At 41.6% G+C, this 15618-nt stretch overlaps 1 protein-coding gene across 2 annotated transcripts in view; it reads left to right on the forward strand.

Annotated features, from left to right (window-relative positions):
* Arhgap24 (Rho GTPase activating protein 24) overlaps positions 1 to 15618 on the forward strand; it is a 389929-nt gene that overhangs the window by 230652 nt on the left and 143659 nt on the right. Inside the window, exon 1 of one of the 2 annotated variants that reach the window (XM_041642137.1) lies at positions 449 to 674. The exons of the other annotated variant lie outside the window; for it this stretch is intronic. The gene's annotated coding sequence lies outside the window, so the exon portion shown is untranslated. Of the gene's footprint in view, positions 1 to 448; positions 675 to 15618 lie in introns of those variants that run through there. 2 annotated transcript variants of the gene reach the window in all.

Below are 15618 nucleotides of genomic sequence, written 5' to 3' on the forward strand. Positions count from 1 at the left end.
TGTGAACTTTCTTTTTTTTTTTTCTCAAAACCATTGATTTACTATAATACAAATAAGGAAATCTTAACATTGATATACAAAGATTACAATTTGACCAAAGAATTTCTTCTTTACAACACAAAACATGATCCAGCAGTAAAAACAAACCATTTTCCTTTTTCCAGTAAAACAAATGATATAGTTTTGGTAATAAAATAATTTTGAATATAGCCCAACTATATTTACCTATTATCCAGTCAGAAAGTTTTATCATCATTTAGTGTATTGGTTGTATCTCCACTAACAGTGAACTTTCTATAATTCTATCATCTTCTTTGTGTTCTACTCTTTTTCCAAATGCTCAAATACTACATTATTTAAGGTATATTCTCTCCCTCCCCCCCCCCCTTCGTTTCTCTGTCTCCTTCTTCAATATATGGGATAGGAGGATACTGACTAAGTCTGGGGAAGGAGGAGGAAGAAAATTAGCTACAGGAAGAGTTTATAGTCTGTCTACAAGAAACTTAAATATAGCTACCACTGCTTCGAAAGGAACAGTTTATGTCCAAACAATATTTTCCAGACGAGCTCTGTGCTTTCTTGCCAACAGAATTGACTTTAAACTGGAGGCAGTAGACAGTTAAACGAGTCGACTCTGGGACCAGCTGTGTTAGACAAGACCAATTACTTATAAGGTACTGTTTTTCCTCGCTGAAATCTTCAGGGTCCATTTGCTTGGGGTACAAGAGTTCGGTGGGCCCTTGATCTTCGCTTTTCCTTTTATTTTTCCTCCTTACTGTGAGAAAATGCAATCTTTCAAAGAGTTTGGGTTTTAGCTGTACTGTTTTGTGGCTGCTGGCCTCGGAGCTGCTGGGGTTGTTTTGTTTTACTTTCAGGAACCAAATGATCTTTGTCAATTTATCCAGAAGCTGTCTTCAGCCGTGTCCAATCTTGTCCTGTGTGATATGTGACTTCTATTGTATGTGTTGGATAGGAGGTATATGCGGACTTCCTTAGCCGAGGGGGAGGGGCTAATACATCTTCAGCTTGAACTGTAGAATCAATACAGAGCCCACCCAGAAGAGGAGTGGGAGGCGGCAGGTCCAGGCATTGCTGTTACTTCCTCAGCCCAGGACTTAGAAGATTTAATAAGAAAAACACTTTAAATGAGGGTTTCACCACTAGCTTGCCTCTCTACTTAATTGGTCATTTTAACTCTTGCTTCTTTTTGTTGTTGTTTCTTTTTAAAATTCCAGGGAACAGTGTAAGTTTGGTATTGGGGTAAAAGGCTGTACTACCGGCACTCAGACAATGGAAGGAGGAGGAACAAGAGTTCAGGGTCAGACTCAGTCATATAGTAAGTCTGAAGTCAGCCTGGGATATGTGAAACTCTTAACAAAAATAAGATAAAGTTTATCATGGTTTAGCCTTACCCACCTTGAAGGAACAATTTTCCTACCAAGCAAGGCACATGCCACTGTTTCTCTTTACCAACTCCTCTAGGGACTTCCAGAAACCAAAGAAGGAAAGGCTACAACCTGGTCAGAAGGTTGACAGAATGGATCCCAAGATCCTCTGCCATTTGAAGTGCCACTGTTAACCCCAGACCTGGCCAGCTAGCTTGAAGTATCTGCTGCTTGCCTAGAAACAGGAAATGGAGACATGGTCTCTTGACATGGGAAGTTGGCAAGTTTGCCTGTGAAAATGCACTGTCCGCCATTGGCAGATCTTGACCTCTCTGAAATCTTCTGTATGGTTCTATGTCTCTCTAGGTGAGGACTAAAAGAAATTTGATGTTTCCCAGATCATTAGGAATTAGCGTGGGGACACATGATCACTTTTTTCCAATAACGCAGTGATGCCTCTTGGGTTCGTCCTACTGCGTGCAAGGGTGTTACTTCCATTGAAAGTTCACATAATCCCTGTATTGTTTTTCAGGTTTTATTTTTATTTCTATGTGCATTGTCCATCTAAAAATAATGAATTGTCTTACCACGCAAAGCAGTTTGTGTTATCTCTAGCGGCTCCCTACAACCTCAGATGTTCTTCCATAATTATTGACTATTTGTGATTGCCAACCTAAAGAGCAAAGCAGAGCACACAAGCTTGTGAAAGCATGGATGGACTGAGAGGCAGTGCGTTTCTCTTCTGAGAAAAGGGCACAGACACACTGACATCTATTTTGGGTGCTCGGGAGATGTTTGGCTCAAGCCCAAGTTCGTAGTTGTGGTTTGTAGTAAAGGTTGCCATGGAGGCTGTTCTGGAAAACAGAACACATCCCTGCATTGGATTAAAAAAAGAGTGCTGTTTGGTTTCCTTTTTATAAAGTTTCTGGAGGTATGTGTTGAGAAATCAAGGAGTCACTGATCCTGAGGGACAGACGTAATATTCATCAAGCGCAAGAGTTTTATTTAAGCTTATTCACAGGCACACTGCTCACATGCGTGCGTGGCTAAACAGAGCATGATCTGACTTTGTGGGGAAGCCTAAAGACATAAAGTGCCGCTAGTGCCTACTGTTCTTCTGTTTGGAGGCCACACTGTAGGGAGAAAGAAATGGGTACTACCAGGCTAATTGTGTGGACCATGATTTGGGTTTCTTAAGGGAATTCTGACTTACTTTAGAGTTGTATTAAACTGCAAAAACTTGGCATAAAATAATCTTTACAAGTCATGTGTGTTGAATGTATGACAATATGTGACCTCTTACCTTCCAACATTTTTGTGTTGTATTCCAGAACAAAGCTGAGTTACTGGTTTCTCAATGGTCTTGAGAATGATAATCATCATTTTCATTAATCTGTCTTCATATACATACACCCACATACCCATACCCTCCGACACACACCAAATAAACAAACTAGCAAAGCCACTGACCGACAAAGGGGCTATATGAGTGCACGACCATTATCAGTTCAAACATTCCACAGAATCCTTTGCCAGTTACTTGGTCATACGACTTCCTTCAGAACCACGCTGGTGGCAACGTCTTCAGTTCCAAGCCATGCCCTGGGGAAAGTCCTTTGGGTGTAATGTGACTTTGGACCTGCGTGTGATTGGAGCTGTCCAGAATCTTTGTATGCTTCTGCTCCCAACTTGAGTTTGATAAATAGGAAGACTTCCCTGGATGGAAAATACTATCCCAGTTGAAGCATGGGCTTTACGCACTGGAAATATGAACCACAGATGGACTTTTTATCATGGGCTCATTTTCACTGAACTTCAATTTTTACAAGGCAAATTTTCTAAAAAGTTAAAGTTGTTGTGAATAAAGGTGTGTTTGGGCTGGGGGGTTGATTTGATAGGTTTTGAACTAGAAGGGAAGGAAAGAGGCTGCTCTCCATAAACCAAAGCAGGTTTGCACTCACGGATAGCATCTGCTATGGTCCTGTCAAGCTTCTACTGGTAGGGTTCTCCACAAGCCCTGGGATCCATCTCCTCCTAAAGTAGAATCCAGGGAATAAGACTTAACATTTCCTGATGAACAGTCATACATGATGCTGAACTTTTCTGAGGGTGTTAGGGAAGAAACACTGCCATTGAGTCACACTAAAATGCCTACATTTCTTTAGATTTTGGTATAAACTCATAAAACTGCTATTACCCAGAGCTCACTTGGAATTTTAAATTTTCTATGAAGAAAAAGCATCACGGAATCTGAAGTTAACTATTTAAAAGGCAGAACTGTAGACTGGGGGACATATTTGTTGTCTGGTTTTTTGTTTTTCTCATCTTGCTTGCTTTTGTAGACATTGTGGGAAATTTTGTACCATTGTACGTACACACTTTGGAGAAGAAGGCAGGACAGAGCGGTGAGTTATTCTGTTCTTAGCCTCTCCATCTCGCATGAGTTCCGTCTGAGGGGATGCATTCACTCGGAACAGGAAGGAGAGCATCATCTGCTTCAGTCTGAGGAAGAGGTCAGCCGTGTCCCCTCTTCTCTGACAGTTCCCAGGGGAGGGAAAGGTTCTCTCTTCCCTCCAAGGAAGAGGTCAAGATTCCATGCCAGAGGTCTTTCTCACACAAGGAGTGATAAACATATGAAGGCTATGGGAACTTGGGAAATGGCTGCCATTTTGCTAATGAATATTTGCTAAGGCATTTCCTGGGCCACTGGTGTTTATGGGACTTTTAAACAAAAACGCTTTTGAAGACAGACCCAAAACTCGCTTGGCAAATTGCACCCCGCTACTCGCACCTTTGCTTTTCCTCGGTGCACAATTGGTGCTCAGGCCTCCACTACACTAAAAATAGCAATCAGCGTTCTCAGCCACATACTCTCTCCTCTGCGCCAACAGGTATTTCTGCATTCTGTGTGTGCTTCCTCACCTGTCTCTATGCCATCGTGATTTGAAGTGTGCACATCTACTACAAAACCAAAATTACCCAAAGAGGGCTGCCAGGGGTGGTCGAATCAGCCACCAGGCTCAGCAGGGATTTTTCTTTGCCAGTACCTTCTGCTTTTTGCCATTCATGCTTTTCCCTGCCAGGCTCCTTGATGTAATTCTGCCTGTCGGTGTTGGGTATTGTGTCCCTGGTTCTCTTTGTCTCTAGGGCATCTTTGTTTCCCTTTCTCTGCCTTCTCATACAGCCCCATAGCTTCACTGCCACCAGCTTAGGTTCTACCCAGCAAACCTGTCCGAAGCTTTACGTAAATTGTCGTGAAGGGCTTCTCTCCCTGGTGTGTGCTTTCCTGGTATTGGGATGCCTGCTCTGCAGGATAGTGGACGTCAGCCCCGTTGCATGGGCTTAGCCTGTTTCCTCACTAACTTAAAAGTCTGAAGTGATGTCCTGGGACTAGTGCTGTGCTCTCCATAGCTTTCCTCACTGAAATTGACCCTCGCTTTGTGGCTCCTCTCTCACCCTCGAGAGCAGACACTAAATATAGCAGATTGTTTTGTTTTGTTAACATGGGTTCACCATGTAGACTTGCCTGGACTGAAATGCCTATCTGTGTAAGACAAGCTGGCTTCAAACTCCACGGTGACCTCCCTGCCTATACTCTCCAAGTGCTGGGATTAAGGGTATGAGCCACTATGAACTTACCATAGCATTTACAAATATATGTTCTTGACACATTTCTCTCTTTATTCCCAAGGCCACCATCTTGCAGAAAACTTAGTTATCTCTTGTTAGGTTAGTGCCTCATCACTGTTCTTTCTCTAAGTCTTTCTGCACCACTCCACTGTCTACTACATGTGTGTCAATTTAAAGCAAAGATGATGGATGGGTGGATGGGTAGGTGGATGGGTGGATAGGTAGGTGAATGAGTGGGTGGGTAAGTAGGTGGGTGGATGGATGGGTAGATAGATGGATTGGTGGAGGGATGGATGAGAATGTGTGTGAATGGGTTGGTGAATGGATGGAAGTATGGATGGATGGATGGACAGATGGACAGACGGATGGATGAATGGACAGATATATAACCAAAACATTTCAATAACTTTTTATTACATAGACAAGAACAAAGGCTATTGAGTTGAATTTCATTATTTGAGGTCTTATTAGGACATGTACATGAGTTGACATATGTAAGACCCTAGTCCTTCTGAGGCTCAGCCTCCTCATCTAAAAGTAGACAAATTGACTACTGTATTTCCAGCCCTTCTGTGCCTGTTCCTGTGCTCTGGGCATCTCCCATTCACTTAGGCATCCATGCTTAAGAGGACTCATTTTGAGAAAATGGATCTCAGGCTATTGTTTTCAAGAAAAGGAACAGCTGCAGGAGAGATGGCTCCTCGGTTAGGAGAAGGGATTGCTCTTCCAGAGGGCGTACATTCAGTTCCCAAAACCCACACAGTGGCGCACAACCATCTGTAACTCCAATTCCAGTGGATTTTATTCTCTTTTCTTGCTTCCATGGGCATTGCACACCTATGGTGTACAGCCATTCATGCAGACAATCACACATACACGTAAAACAAAGAAAGAATGAATCTTCAAAAGGGAGAGTAGCAATAAAAGTAAAATTACTTCTCTTTTTAACAACCAGCACAAGTAAATAATACTTTAGTCAGTGTTTGCATTAGCTTTCTTTCTTGTTCAAGATTCAGTCTAAGAATCATAACACAAGCAAGCAGAGTAGCCAGTTAACCTATCTTGGGCAGTTTGACACTACATGACCCCATTGGAAGACTGTTTCTACTATTTGGATTTAAGAATCCATGGTAAGTGAGATGCCTCAGTAGGAAAAGGCACTTGCTGCCAAACCTGGAAACTCCTACATGATGGAAGACAGAACTGGCTTCTCCAAGTTGTCCTCTCACCTGTACACCCTGAGATATAGGACACACACACACGCACACGCACACACACACACGCACACGCACACGCACACGCACACACACACACGCACACGCGCACACACACACTATGTAAACAAACAAACAATAATTTAAAAAGAACTCCATAGAATACCATAATCAGTTGAAAGTAAAATTCAGTGAAAGAGCTTAATGTAATGGGTGTTTCTCTATCACACCAGCCAGCTCCCCAAAATGACAGAAACTTATTAATTATGAAAACTAGACCTTAGCTTAGGCTCATCTCATTAAGTAAATTAACTTAAATTAACCCTTTTATAGTAATATATGTTTTGCTTATGGCTTTTTACCTTTTTGATCTTACACCTCCTGTTTCCTCTATGTCTCTGGCTGGTAACCCTCTTCTTCCCAGAGTTCTCTCTCTATGCCCAGAAATCCCTCCTATAGCTCCTGCCTAGCGATGGGCATTCAGCTTTTTATTAAACCAGCCACAGTGACACACCTTCAACGGTGAACAATGTCCCACAACAGCTTAAGCTCCTCATTTTACTTTTGTCCTAGAGTCTCGGGGTAGTTAAGTTTTTCTGAAGTGATCTATAGGTAGAGAGAATGGCCATGTCTCCTGGTACCCAGTCTGTGTTTCCTGGAGGATGACCGTGTCTCCTGGTACCCAGTCTGTGTTTCCTGGAGGATGACCGTGTCTCCTGGTACCCAGTCTGTGTTTCCTGGAGGATGACCGTGTGTCCTTGTACCCAGTCTGCATTTCCTGGAGGATGACCGTGTCTCCTGGTACCCAGTCTCTGTTTCCTGGAGGATGACCGTGTCTCCTGGTACCCAGTCTGTGTTTCCTGGAGGATGACCATGTGTCCTGGTACCCAGTCTGTGTTTCCTGGAGGATGACCGTGTGTCCTTGTACACAGTCTCTGTTTCCTGGAGGATGATCGTGTGTCCTGGTACCCAGTCTGTGTTTCCTGGAGGATGACCGTGTCTCCTGGTACCCAGTCTCTGTTTCCCGGAAGCTGTTGTGAATGTCTTTTCTAGAACTTCCTCCTGGAGATCACTACAGTTATTTCCTTCAGAGGAACTGGAATTTTCCAGAGCATTAGAATTCTGCATTCTAGTCTATTTCATTAATCAGTTTGTTGATTATTATCATATCAAGCTGCACAATTATGATAGAGAAGTGGGGTAGGGCTCTTAAAAGCATAGGAACTAAGTTTCCATTTATTTCCACTGCTCAAAACAATCCAAACTAGTACAACCGAACTCTAAATGGACACATACATTTGGGATGGTTTTCTGCCATAAAAATTTGCACCCATACTATCAAGTTTTGGAATATTAACTTACAGTCCTAAATTCACCACTGAAATAAAGCAGGGAATTATTTTTCCTTTCCCAGCCATCTTTCAGTGCTGGGGACATGCAGAACACAGTGTGTGGAGCTGTGGTTGGAATAGGAGGCATTTATGCCCTGTTTGCTGGATTTTAAACTTATTGAGGGTCCAGAATGGGAATTCATGATGTGCATAACATAATGAAGTATGATTCACTGCAAGGCAAACCCTCTAATGTATTATTGGGTTCTTGGGAGTAATGTAAACCATGCCAGAGATTCACTTGTACGTTTCAATAATATCAGTATTATGTTATGGAAGTTCTATATTTTATGAACATAAACACACACAAAAGATACAGGGGGAAGTAGCTAAGGATAAAGTAGTTGATGCGTCCACAATGAATGTTTCCCCATCTTCAGGAAGGTCTGTCCCTGTCTCTGCCTTCTTCCTCACCTAAAGACATGGTCTCCACCTCCTCATCTTCCCATGGCATTTACCACACACAGATGCTACTCTGTTTTTATTTGGTTTGGTTTGGGTTTTTATTTTATTTGGTTTTTTTTTTTTCAGAGTAGACCATTCCTAGATCTTGTCTTCCTAGAAATTGTTACTTCTGAGCTACTGTCCCCAGCCCTGCTTGTCCCCTTCTCTCCTCTAGAGCTCTGCTGAGACCTTCCTTTGGGTCAAGGCTTACTGTCTGATCATCAGGTCTATCTTAAATCTTTAATGACCAATGGGTAGGGTGGTACCTAAAAAGTAAATCTCAAAACCTGAGATTCAATATTGTTCTAGTGTGGCTGGTCCAAACAGGTTGTATCCTATCTGATATATATTTATACAAGAATGAGTAGCAGGGTGGCTCGGTGTCTTGTTTTACATATATATTTCTTACTGATTCCAGTTTCTCACTAAATAGCAATCATGTCAGTGTTTCATTAAGAGTACCTGCTTTAGAGTCCTTCCTAGCATCACAATTTCTGTCCCATTACATGATAACAAATCCATCATCAATACTCAATAACTATTTGAAATGTTAATGTATGACCAAATCCATTCCATTGGCTTTGCTCACATCTCATTCTTTTTATGACAAAGGATTTCTCTGTATAAAGGATAATTCAGAAAGGAATTTTGAATATTTCTGTAATAACAGCTTGGAGTTTGAGTTATTTTTGTTTGTACCCTTTGAGTTTCAATAACTGAACCTCCTTTCACAAAAGCTTTATATTCAAAGTTTAACTTACAATAACAACAACAACAACAATAAAAAGAGTTTTTTCCTACATCTCCACAAGCACATGATTTTCTATCAGCCCACAAACACGTGGTATATGAGACACAGGGGAAAATCAGGGGGGAGATGAAGACATACCACACACTGGAAGACAGTGGAATGCTAAATAAAACCCATGTTCTACTACTTTCTGCTTGTTGGATTCATGGGAGACAGAAGTGGAAACACAGAGCAGAGTTGTCTGATCTAACATCAGAGGAAAATGTAAACCACTTTCTATATAGAAGACATAAAGGCTGAAAACCTTAAATCAAATTTTAATGCTTTTATGCTACAAAACTACTAGAAATAAGCATCGCCGCAGACATGTACAGAATACTCTCCAGGTTACTCCTTGCTCTGTGGGCAGCCTCAAGTAGAATAGGAAAAGGCCAAGCTAAACTTGCAGGTGTCCAGACATTGGGAGCTAAAGGAAAGAACTCAGGTCTGCGGGATGAATTCCAGAGATACCCATGTGTTCCAAGGCTGAATACATTGGCACCTTCCCTGTCTCAGGATGTAGAAAGAGGAATCTATGTTCCTGATACCAGACAATGCTCAGTTAAAAGGAATTTCTAGATTGAGTTTCAGCCTGTGGTAGAAAAAAGAATAAAAACATACACACTTGGCTTTATAGAGCCAACGTTCATTTTTCAGCATGTCAGTATTTCAACTTAAACACGCTACTTTTAGTAGTCTGTATTACATAGAAAATTAGGGTGTTGAAATAACAGCTTAAAGTGCAAAGTATACTTTGCTTTTCTTCGGCACGACGGGAATTTCCAAGCTTAACAGACCAAAGGTAAAATTCTGTGTGAAAAGTTCAAGTGAGATGGAGGGATAGAGAGATTGACCCCACAGGACAGCCTTCATTTTAGACAACTCAGAAGGGTTTCTGGGTTTCCTTTCCATTTTATCAAAAGTATGATTCCCCAAGACTTCAATGCCTTATTCGTGTTATCTTAAGGAATACTCACCAAAAAAAAAAAAAGCTATTTGTTTTTTACCCAATCGTTCTACACAGTTGTTGCTTTATAACATGAGTCTACCCTGGAATTCAACAGCAAGCTAAGAAAGGGGTTTCTAAATAAACCTGGCCCCATAAAGCCAGTCAATAGACAGGTGGGGTTAAGGAGCAGGACTGGTTTCATTGTTGTTGTGATGGTGGTTTGTTTGCCTTTTTACTCTACTTAAGAGTGAGACATGCACTCATCAATAACTGAACATTGGAAACTGACAAAAACTAAATCTGTAAGAAGCAAAGCTTCAGTTTACAATAGAACTGGAAGTGACTTAACCCTACAGAGCCCAGGGTGAAGTCTGAATTCAAGTGAAGCCAGATAGGGATGCAAAGCTGAGCGTGCTGCCGGCATACCATAGTCTGTCCTTGTGGGGTCTGGGGCAGGCTGCCGAAGCCTCTAGGTGGGCAGTGAGTACCAGTTACTCTCTGCATTCTCAGAGAACTAGTGCCCACTCTGAGAGGTAAGACTAGGTAGGGGTATGGAAAAATTCCCTTGAGAGAGCCAGGTCCACCCCGAGTTTGCTTTTTCCTCACAGCCACCGTATTGATGCACACCCCACTTTAATGCCCAAGTAGGACTATTTATTGACTCATCACCTGTGTTTCTGGCTTGTTTTCCAAAGTCCTAGTTTTACGTATCCTTTTCCACTGTCCTCAATAAATCTGTGTGTATTAGGTTTTATTTTTATTAAATATGAAGTTAACCCAAACAGCTTAAAATGAAGATTTCCCCTGCCCTTTCTTAAGCATCTGGTCCAGCTCATCTGGAAGGGACTCTGGGATGTGCACTTTAGCAAGGGCTTTGGGTGATTTCAGTGTTGGTGGCTCATGAACAATGCTGTGAGAAACCCTACTGAAAGTCAACCAAATGCCTTGGGAAATGTGGTAATTCCCTGGCCACCTTGCCCCTCTTAGGAAGCCTCATGTCCTGTATGAGACAGCACAAATGACTCTAATGCCATAGGTCTTGGCTGAGTGGAGAATGTCAGTATACCCTGGGTCAGAACATTGAGTGTTTAGGATATCAGTCAGAGTTCAACATCATTTATGTTGTGGCCAACTCTAGTTTTCGTGGAGCTACAATTTTAAAGGCAATTTAATTTCATTAGGTTTTAGACCTGGCCAGAGATATGAAAATGGTTTCAATTTGTACCTGAAATGCAAATTTTCACTGTATTGCTCTTCTGAAAATGAAACATCTCTCCAGTTTATGAGAGAACTGTCCTTGCAGTTGCCGGCATGACAACAGGTGCAGGGCGCAGCTAGAAGTTAAGAAGGAGCTCTGGCTGTCTTGTGTCTTTAGGACTGGAAGCTGGGCAGCGAGCAGTCGTCACATATGGGAAAGATTTACGTTGCCTGCGTGGGCTCCAGCTCGATGGAGTGTAAACGGTATTTTCAAGCACTTTGGTTTCCCAGATTTTCCATGACTACAGTGTATGCGCTTGTCTCTGCTGAGAAGTATGTTAGTCTAGGGAATACCCAATAAGCATTCTTCCAGCTCTCTAGCCAGAGCCTTTGTTTTGAGCCAAGTCTAGTGTGACTGTTTCACAGATGATTTTGTTCTTTCTCAACTGTGATGGAAAAAAATTGAAATTTTAAAATAGCTAAAGAAAGCAGTTGACCATGAATCAGTTAGCGTTCGTTGTTACTAAAGACTGCGAGGAGCCAGTACCAGGCTTATGCAGCATACCAAGAATCCAGTGCTAGGAAAAAAAAAAAAAAAAACACCAAACCAAATCAAAACAAAACAAAAAACCCTGCTGTATGCTTAGCCTTTGTTATAGTAGAGAAATTAGGATCCTGATTTGCGAGGCCAATTGTCTCCAGTAGGTAGCGGCTAGAACTGGAAGTCTACATTGTGGGTTCAGTGGGCTGTTGTCAGGTGGTCTTATCAGCAGCGGGTTCATTGCTAGAGATTCTTGGGCTCTAATATGTTTATATAGAACTAAAGTCTCATCTAAGGCATTAATTAGGAGGCATGGCTATAAAATATTGGCAACTCAGACTAGAGAGGTGGCTCAGCCGTTAAGGGCTGGTTACAGAGAGGACCCTGTGTTCGATTCCCAGCACCCATGGCAGAAGGCTCACAACCACCCGAATCTCCATTTCCAGGAGATCCAGTGCCCCTTCTGGTCTCCATGAGCAGTGTGGACTCACATGTACAAATCTACACACAGACACAAGCATGCACATAGTTAAAAATAAAAGTCTTTTTAAAAAGAAAATTAAATATTGGCATCTAATAAGTAACCAGGATTTATGACGTGATTCTAGATAAATTATATGCGTTAAAGAGTACGGCAGCTTTGAATTGCTTTCACCATCTATTTCCAGCTTTCACCTCTGGGAGCACAGAAGACCACTACATTCCCACTTCTTTGAAGTAATTTGTCTTTAGCACAGCTGACAAGAAGTGTTACACACAACCCAGGAGTTTGGATGTTTCTGTCAGGTCATTGCATACCCTCCTCTGTGCTTTGACTCTAGTAGCACATACTAGGGCCCTTGGGTGCCTATGTTAAAACGAGGTCCTTGTTGACCTAAACTGGACCACTGATATGTCAGAAACAAAGCATGTTATAGAATTGTTGTTCAGTGTGGTATATTATAGCTCACCTTGACCAGCCCAGAAACTCTTTAATGTTGTATAGGAAAATGGTGAACTAACTAGGTTCGGGATCTAACCAGGCTAGCTAAAAGATAAAACAATTATATTTTTATTTATTATAAGGGGTAAACTCACCAAACAGGAATGAGAAGTCCAAGCTCAGCTGTGCTGCAAGGAAACCACACAGAGAGAGCGCACCCGTGCCTTGCACCTGTTTTTCTCTGGTCCCAGAAGGCAAAACTATAACTTGGTCCCACCTCTTAAAGATAATTGGTTGACAAAGCTTCCCCATCACTTTCCCCTTTTGTCTAAACAAGATGAATCCAAAAACAATACAAAACTATATACAATAAGAAAATATATCAAGTATAAAATTATAACCAACATAAACAATATTAAGCAAGGAACACATGATAAATGTTTTAATAAACATTTTATTCCAAAGGGTCTAAGTCTTGCATCAGAAATAGGCTTGCCTAAATCATAAGAAGATAACTATGACTATCTAATCTTCAACCCCATCGAAGGCCTAAAAAGGAAGATAATATTTATTACTTGAGTTGAGCAGTGTATTACAGAGACAATTGGCTACCTGAGCAATCACCCAAAGTCTTATTTGCAACCTTGAAGCAACTAACTTTGGCTAAGGCCTAGAGTCACTGACAGACCATTTTTAGAGGAAGAAAAATTTTTAGAACCATTTTACCCTGTCTTCGCAAGGTTTGGAAGTCCTTTTCTTTGTGTCCTGCTTATCCAGTCTGGATACCATGTACTTTGTCAATAGTTGAGGCATGGGCAGTTCCTTACCCAAAGGCCAATTGTGCCAAGAGGAAAGCAAACTTCAAGTAGGATGCTGGGGGACCATGGTTTTATCCTGTAAAGATTTGTTTCTTGTACTTGTTTAATAAACTACTGATTGGCCAGTAGCCAGTCAGGGCGATGAGAACAGGAGAATGCTGGGAAGAGGAAGAGTCTATAGCCATCACCCAGGCACAGAGGGAGCAGGATGTGATGGCCTCACTGAAAAAGGTACCAAGCCACATGGCTAACACAGATAAGAATTATGGGCTAATAGAAGTTATAATAGTTAATAAGAAGCCTGAGCTACCTGGCCAATCAGTTTATGATTAATGTAGACCTCTGTGTATTTCTTTGGGACTGAACGACTATGGGACTGTGCAGGACAGAAACCTCAGTCAAAAGGAAAAGGTTTATGACATTTATTCTTGATTCTCCACTTGACTAGAATGAGAAGTACCTATAGATAGACCAAGGCAGTACTGGACTAGTATGTCTGTGGATGAGTGTTTAGAGAGAATTACTAAATAAGAAAATCCAACCCTAGAACTAGATGGCTCTATCTCATAGGCTGGCCACCAGATGATTTAAAAGCAGGAACAGAGAAAGCTATTTAGGAAGTACAATCTCCTTCTCATTCTTGTTTGCTATTGTGTGAGGTGTGTTGCCACCTTCATGTAGGAGGAGGGAGCTGCTTGTTGGCTCCTGGCCACCGGCTAGCTTAGACTCGAAATAATCACACAAAAACTGTATTAATTAAATCACTGCTTGGCCCATTAGCTCTAGCTTCTTATTGGCTAACTCTTATATTAATTTAACCCATTTCTATTAATCTGTATATTGCCACATGGCTGTGGCTTACTAGCTAAAGTTCTGACCAGCATGTGTGTCTGGTGGCTCCATGGTGTCTCTCTGACTCCACCTCCTTTCTCTCAGCATTCACTTTAGTTTTCCCCACCTATCTCTGTTCTTTTGCCCTATCACAGGCCAAGACAGTTTCTTTATTCATTAACCAATAAGGCAACATATACACAGAAGTACCTCCCACACCACCCTCATCCCTCCATGATGGACTGACCCCTCTGAAACCACAAGCCTGAACCCATCCCTCCTCTGTTGTTTACCTCAGGTATGTGGCTAGAGAGATGCAGAAGCTTGACTAACACACATAACGGTGGAGATTGCCAGCAATGTGCAGTGTAGATCATGGATCACTCAGCAGAACTCAGCAGACACTCTTATGGAAATGACGTGAGCTCACTATGGGGCTGGTCTTGAGTTACAAGGAACTAAAAAGGATACCAAAGAATACATGATCATTTGTATATAATGGCTCAGAGGTTAAGAGCATCGACTGATCATCCAGAGGACCCAGGTTCAATTCCCAGTTCCCACATGATAGCTCACAGCCATGGTGGTATATGGACATACATTAAACAAAACACATATAATAAATATAATGTAAAAGGATAGAAACTTACCATTAAACTCTTAATAATGACATTGGAAATGAAAATGAGAATAAATAAGTTGGAGATTCTACTGTTTCTAATAGTGACTCAAATATCATTTCTAATCATCAAATAATTTAAAATAAAAATACAAATATGGGAAGAGTTAACATCATATTCTCATAAAAACAAAGATTTTGACACATTTCATGACCAGTTTCTCTAAACCATGGCTATCTGGATCAAGAGAACTCAGAGTCTGATCCTGAGGGAGCGTCCTTAAAGGGAAGACCTGGAAATAAAATGGAGGCTCATGATGCCACTTGTGTACAAACAGGCTGCTGGGAACTCATCATCTACGGGCTGCTTCAGAGAAGCCCAGGAGCTGGAGCTTGCTTTTATCCAGTGAAGTCTTGAAGTGTGTAACATATATTCCAGTTCATGGTTGACGGCAATATCTTTTAAAAATTCTCAATCCCAAAGTCTAAATGTCGTATTCTAATTTTACAAAGTCTATCTAACTAAACCTTCAAAACTGCTTCCCTGGGCCCCAGACCATGGCCCTTCCTCTCACTTGCCCTGTCTTCCTGGCTCTCTCAGCTTCCTCTACTCACTAACAGATTCTGGAAATCAAAAGCAGGAAAGGGGTGGGCCTACCTGAATGATTTTAAAACGAAAAGAGCCAAGGGTCAAAAGCATACTGTCCTAAATTAATCAAGAAGGGGCATGGGGAACATATCTTCATGTATGTGTTTGCATTCAGGTCTCACAAGGCAGGGTTCTCCCTTGGCTTCTCTTCATTAATGCCTCTCTCAGCTCTGTACAATAAGCTGCCTTCAAACATCTCATTTTTAACTAAACTATAATAATTGCAGCATTGTAGAAA

Source organism: Microtus oregoni, unplaced genomic scaffold (genome assembly GCF_018167655.1).
Source record: "Microtus oregoni isolate MIOR12 unplaced genomic scaffold, Mior012 000072F_ref0000427, whole genome shotgun sequence".
In the NCBI taxonomy this organism is placed as follows: Eukaryota; Metazoa; Chordata; class Mammalia; order Rodentia; family Cricetidae; genus Microtus; species Microtus oregoni.